The sequence below is a fragment of the Myotis myotis genome, unplaced genomic scaffold (assembly GCF_014108235.1).
Source record: "Myotis myotis isolate mMyoMyo1 unplaced genomic scaffold, mMyoMyo1.p scaffold_m19_p_1, whole genome shotgun sequence".
Classification (NCBI taxonomy): domain Eukaryota; kingdom Metazoa; phylum Chordata; class Mammalia; order Chiroptera; family Vespertilionidae; genus Myotis; species Myotis myotis.
Window position 1 is genome coordinate 137,398,235 of NW_023416313.1, and position 6,593 is coordinate 137,404,827.

The following is a 6,593-nucleotide window of genomic DNA, read 5'->3' on the forward strand; positions in this document are numbered from 1 at the left end:
GGTGCCTGACGCTTTTGCGCCCTCGGGGAAGGCGCCCCCGCCCGCCGGCCGCCCAGGCTCGGACCGGGGGCTGACCTGAGCTCCGGGGCCGAGGCGGGGCCTGACGGGCAGGGGGCTCTGAAGCCGCGGGCGGTGCCCGGCGGGTGCCCCTGAGGCTCCGGTCCCGCCTCCCCGCACGCCCCCCTCTCCCCCAGCTGCTCCCGCCGCCCCGGCCGTCCCACTGCTGAGCGCCGGGCCGAGGCTGTGGTGTCCACGGGGTCGGAGGCCGCGCCATTGCCCCGACTGCTGGAACCTGCCTGTCTGCCGGAGCCCTGAGAGCGGGCCCCCCGCCCGGCCCAGTCCGCTCCCCATCATTCTCAGAGAGGCTCACTGGGCCCCGCAGGACGCCCAGGGCACTGCGGGCTGGAGAGGGCAGGGCAGGTCAGCGTGGGGGGTGGGGAGGGGTGGCGGGGGTCGGGGTCGGGGGGTGGGGGTGGGGGAGGCCAAGGCCTGAGGTGGGAAATAGGGGCGGAGCCTGGGCCCCCAGCTGTGCCGAGAAGTGCAGAAACGAACAGCGACTGATGGGCCGTGTCAACAACAGGAGAGCCGGGGTGAAAGGGTTCTTCCCACCGGCCAAGGCCAGGCCATGCCAGTAACGGGCCGTAATCCAGTGAATGAAATAGGCACAGGGCTTCACAGCAGGTCCCCATGAACACTAGACACCAGATCTTGTCTCGAAATGCTGTTCTCCAGTAAGAGAAACCAGGACTCCTTGGAAACCTGTGTAGCCTCACTTCTGTGGGTTGTCATTTTCCTATGGGGGCTCCCAGTGCACACGTAGAAATCTGTATGCTTCTCTCTGGCCCTTGTTGGGACCCAAAAAGGGTAAAAGGAAAGGTCTGACTCTGCTGCAGCTTGACCCAGGGTGAAACAACGGGTGAGCCGAAGAGGCAGGCGCGTGAGAAAAGGAAGGCGCTTGCCCCCGGCCTCCCCTTTGCTGAGGTCTGGTGAGCACGTTCTCCTAAGGTGAGAAGGGGCTGAAGGAGGCCAGGTTGGAGGCTAACGGCGTGGGCTGGAGGGGCCGCTCCCTGGGCGCAGGGACTGTACTTTCTAGCTCTCACTGTCGGGTTCAAGCAGATGGTGTTCAGAGACATGTCTGATGAAGCAGAAGCGGGGCTGTTGCCATTTCTGTGATTTCTCTGTAGGAAGGACACGTATTATTAATCTGATCTGGGCTCAGAGGTAGAACCTGGGAACCTGCTGGGAACATTTTTTTTTAAAGCCCGAGATCAGTACGTTAACCCTTTGAGTGCCAACCAATATCCTAGGAACTGTGCTAAAATTGCCAAGGCATTTTTGCTGATTTTCCTTAGGTGCCATCTGTCAATAAAGAGTGAACCACTAGCACAGGGGTGAGCAACCTTTTTTTTTTTTTTTTTTTTTAATATGTTTTATTGATTTTTTACAGAGAGGAAGGGAGAGAGACAGAGAGCTAGAAACATCGATGAGAGAGAAACATCAATTAGCTGCCTCCTGCACATCTCCCACTGGGGATGTGCCCGCAACCCAGGTACATGCCCTCGACCGGAATCGAACCCGGGACCCTTCAGTCCGCAGGCCGACGCTCTATCCACTGAGCCAAACCGGTTTCGGCGGTGAGCAACCAGCAAAATCTCTGACTCAAAATTCCTCTGTGTGCCAACCCTAATTTTTTGAGAACATGTTACGCCTACTTGATATCTCTTAAGGTGTACGTATGTGAAGAACCTTGAAGAAATAATAAAATTCATTCAAGCGACAAAACACAGTAGATGATGATGAAAAATACATTTATTTTTTAATGTATACATGTACGCTGATAGTCCGACAGAAAACTTTAGGACTCCGTTTGGTATTATCAGTGGGACTTCTGCTGCTGCATCACTGATGACAGAGATTTTACAACAGGTGTATATTTCGTGACCTTCAGAGGTATGCACGAGCTACTACTTTCATCCGTCAGGCTTCTCCTATTACGAGACTTAACAAAATTCATCACTGAGAACAAAGATTCACAATTGTAAATGGACGATTATAAGAGAGGCTTTTGCGTGCCAGGGGTTGCCCACCCCTGTACTAGCATCTACTAGTGACACTGCAGGAGGAGCGCAATAGCGCTCCCGACACTTTTGGCGAAAGACAGGAGGAGCCCAATCGCGCTCCCCAGCACTCTAGGGGGTTAATCAAATAAGTGTGCTAAAGGCCTGTTATTGCCATGCGCTATTCTAGCCAACTACGAATGGAGCAGTGGACAAAATAGTCAAGAATCCCTAGCCTCATGGAAGTTACATTCCAGTGGGTGAAGTTAGGCAGGAAACGAAAATGTATAGTATGCTAAATCAGTGTTTCTCAAGCTTCAACATGCACAGCAGTGCTTTTTCAACCGGTGTGCTGCCAGAATGTTTAAAGCAAAACCCAACTATTTTGGGGCATTGACCTCTTTTCTCCTTAGGTTGTCAAGTTAAAAAATGACAAGTAACACCACAAAACATAGCTGTCCGGTGTGAATGAATAAAAATTACACTTTTTTTGTCAGATCAACAAATATATATTTAATTAAATTATTAATATAAATTAAATATATATTTAATTAAATCATTTACTTAATTAACTAATTAAAAATATATATTATTTTAATGTGTTTATGTGTGCCATGAGAAAAATCAATGGGGTGAAAGGGCGAGGACTACGCCCTCCATCTTACCCTGGGTCCTCCATTTTTGGGCAGCAGCCATGTGCTCGGCAAGGATTCTTTCCGGAAGCCCAAGCCTCTGCTAGACACACCCAGGACTTCTTTAAACTAACCAATGACAATCAAGGGAAGTGCGTGCCATAGATACGACCACATCCCGTGGAACGAGATACCGGCCAATCGGCAGGGCCCACAGTCCTCTCTCCTCCCCTTACTATAAAACCTCTCTCCCCACAGGGCTGGCCCTCTCTCTGCCACTTGCTGCTGTGTCAGTAAGGAGGGTAGGGGAGCCAAGCCCGGGTTTGAATAAAAGACTCTCTGCTTTTGCATCGGACTCAGCTGGCTCCCTGGTGTGGTCTTTTGGGGATCCTGAAATCTGGGCATAACATGGGGAATCTTGTTAAAACGTTGATTCTGCCCTGGTCAGGTTAGAGCATCGTCCCGATATGCCAAGGTTGAGGGTTTGATCCCTGGTCAGGGAACATACAAGAACCAATTAAAACCACAATGAGATATCACCTCACACCTGCCAGAATGGCTACTGTGGATAAATGGATAAATGCCTGACGTTGGGCGACATTTGCCCGTGGGTCTTTTTTTTTTTTTTTTTTTTTTTTTTATATATTTTATTGATTTTTCACAGAGAGAGGAAGGGAGAGAGATAGAGAGTCAGAAACATCGATGAGAGAGAAACATCGATCAGCCGCCTCCTGCACATCCCCCACTGGGGATATGCCCGCAACCCAGGCACATGCCCCCGACCGGAATCGAACCCGGGACCCCTCAGTCCGCAGGCCGACGCTCTATCCACTGAGCCAAACCGGTCTCGGCTGCCCGTGGGTCTTGATCCAACATCTAGACGGGTTCTGGAATCTGGAGAAGGCTGTGCATAGATTAAATAGGAGTCCAGAGACAAAAGGTAATTATGAAAGGCATTTGGGGGTCAGAGGAGCCTAGTTTAAAGGAAACTGAGATCTCCTCATCTCAGGACCCCATGCTTTTTATTAACACAAATTGTCCTGAGGGGAAGCAAAGATATACACTTCAAAGGGTCAGGGTTTCCTATACAGAGTCCATTGTCAGAATGGGGGAATTAGCCTACAGCTTTTCAGGTGTTTGGCCAGTAGGAGGCAATAGCATGTAGATTAAGATGCCCTGAGCTGTCTGGCAGCAAACAATCAATTTAATATATCCTATTCAGGTTTGGGGAAATGCCATCAGCCATTCCCAGATTCAGCCCTGCTGTCATTGGCTTCCAGTAGATAAACAACAAATGCTGGTGGGGATGTGGAGAAAAGGGAACCGGAGTGCACCGTTGGTAGGACTGCAGACCGGTGCAGCCACTGTGGAAAACAGTGTCCAGTTTCCCACCCAAATTAAAAATGGCACTGCTGTTTGATCCAGCGATCCCACATCTGGGAATATATCCCAAGACTTCTGAAACACCAATCAGAAAGAATATATGCACTCCTATGTTCATGGCAGCAATATTGATGATAGCCGAGATCCGGAAACAGGCCAAGTGCCCATCAGTAAATGAGTGGGTAAAAAAGCTGTGGCACATTTATTTACACAATGGGCACGGAATACTACCTGGCCGTAAAAAAGAAGGAAATCCGACCTTTTTGGACAACATGGATTGACTTGCAGATTATTATGAGAAGTGAAATAAGCCTGCCAAAGAAAGACAAATACCATAGGATCTCACTTATAGATCCAATGAACACAATAAACTGACGAACAAAATAGAAACAAAGGCATGGATGCATGGAACACACTGACAGCTGTCAGAGGGGAGGGAGGAGAGGGGACTGGATGCGAGAAGGGGAAGGGATTAGCTAAAGACCGTATATGGCAGGGACAGCAGTGTGGTGATGGACAGAAGAAAGGAAGGCTGGGTGGAGGCGGGCAAAAGTGGGGGAAATGGGGGCATCTGTAATAGTGTCAGCAGCATAAATAAACGGGGAGAGGGGGGAGGAATGAAAAACCAATTTACTGCCATAAAAAAAAAAAATCAACCAATGACTGCATAAAGTGGAGCAACGAGTGGATGTTTCTCTGAAACCAGTAAGTAAAGGTTAAAGGAAAATAAGTTGATACTGACTCCGTAGGGCTTGGGAAGATCAGACATAAGAGTGTGCACTGCAGTTGCAGGTGAAAAGCCACGTATAATAACCGGGAGGTGAAAACACCATAGAAAAAGGCAACAGAAAGTTACATACAGACCAGGCGCCACGACCCTCGAGGGCAACTTCCTGAATACTACTATTGAGGTAGCGCTGGCATTCGGAATGCAGCAAACGCCCAAACCTCCCAAGACCTCGCCATCTGTCTTGTGACCAACAAAAACCAGGGGAGAGCGCGAACGCAGTCCCCCACTACCACAAATTATGCAGTCGAGTTTCCCACATTTGGGGAAATCGCAGGGGTCAGCACATCCGGAGTGCAATGGATAAGCCTCGCCCTGGGAAAACCACCTTCGTGATCATGGTATCTCCCCTGCCAGGTAAGTATGAGTTGCTGCCCCCGCCCACACCCCAACCCCCACGCGCGACCCACCCTTCACACACGCTCACTACACTCAACACGCCGCGGCGCCCCCGCTGCCCCAGGGACCCGAGCGGCAACCGCGCCCGATGCGACAGCAAACCCCGGGGGCGCGTCCATCTCGGGATGCGGGGACGTGGGGGCGCCGGCGGAGTGGGACCGGCAGCCTCTGCGCGCCTGCTCATCTGCTTACGCCACGCCCCCGGCCTGACGTCCCCGGAGCCCTGTCTTGCATTTTGACCCGCCAGCCGCACGACTCCAGGAGAGAAGACTCAGGAGAGATCTGCTCTGAGACTTCTAGTTGAAATAAACTTTAGTTTGTAGTTTAAAGTTAGATTGAGGGGGTCGATTTTCTCTAAAATTTTCCCCAGCGGAAGATCACCGTTGGGATTCTAGGTGGTTTCCTTTTTCTTGGGCTGCCTTTGTGTCCTGGATCAGGTGAGGGCCGGTTTGCTGGACTGCTATGTTTATTTCTAGATATGATTCATTGAAAAAAAGTAAATGCATAAATATATGTACTATGCTACCTTCTGTCTAGGAAAAATGTGAAAATAGAAGAGAAGCGCGCGCGAGCGCGCGCGCGCACACACACACACACACACACCCCCCCCAAAATGACTCTTCAGCTCAGTGTATTAACTTATAAGCATCTTCAAGTCTAAGGACAAGAACTGACAGCCAATACTAGACTGTCCCACAGTAGCTTCGTGTTTCATAGTTTGTGGCCGTAACCAATCTGCAAGGATGCTGTGTGCGTTGCAGGAGTTAGTGAGGAAAGGGGTGCTGGGAGTCCAGTAGGGAATGGAGGGCAAGGAGGAAGGGTGTGGTGTTACGTGGGAAATTGGAATTGAAGATGTCAGTAGGGGCTCATGATTATGAACATTATTTTAATCCTCACCCAAGGATATTTTCTCCACTGATGTTTAGAAAGAATGGAGGGAGAGGGAGAGACAGACAGACACATGATTGGTTGCCTCCCGCATGCCCTGCCCCTCCCCCCGCCCCCCCCAGGGCGGGGAGCCTGTGATGGAGGTACCTGCCCTTGAGGGGAATGAAGCGGGGACCCTTCAGTCCCTAGGCCAGCGTTCTATCCACTGAGCCAAACCAGCTAGGGCCTCATTCTTTTTAATAGATCTAGACATGTGTAGGGAATATATCTTTCCTAGCCCCATCCACGTGTAACAATAAGCACACCCAGGGGCCTGTTCTGCTTTCCAAATGCCATTCCCCAATGAAAAGAGCCAGGCTTTTTGGAGAAATAGATGATTTTCAAGGAGCCAGGGAAGGGGACCCCTTCCCTGGATGAGCCTGGAACACGCTGTGCCAGAAAATAAGG

The 6,593-nt window shown here is 50.6% G+C and overlaps 1 non-coding gene across 1 annotated transcript; it reads right to left on the reverse strand.

The window, feature by feature from the left end:
- Positions 1-5,060: 5,060 nt before the first annotated feature.
- LOC118661596 lies at positions 5,061-5,224 on the reverse strand. The gene has a single exon (XR_004969378.1). It is a non-coding gene; the product is annotated as a U1 spliceosomal RNA (small nuclear RNA).
- Positions 5,225-6,593: the final 1,369 nt, after the last annotated feature.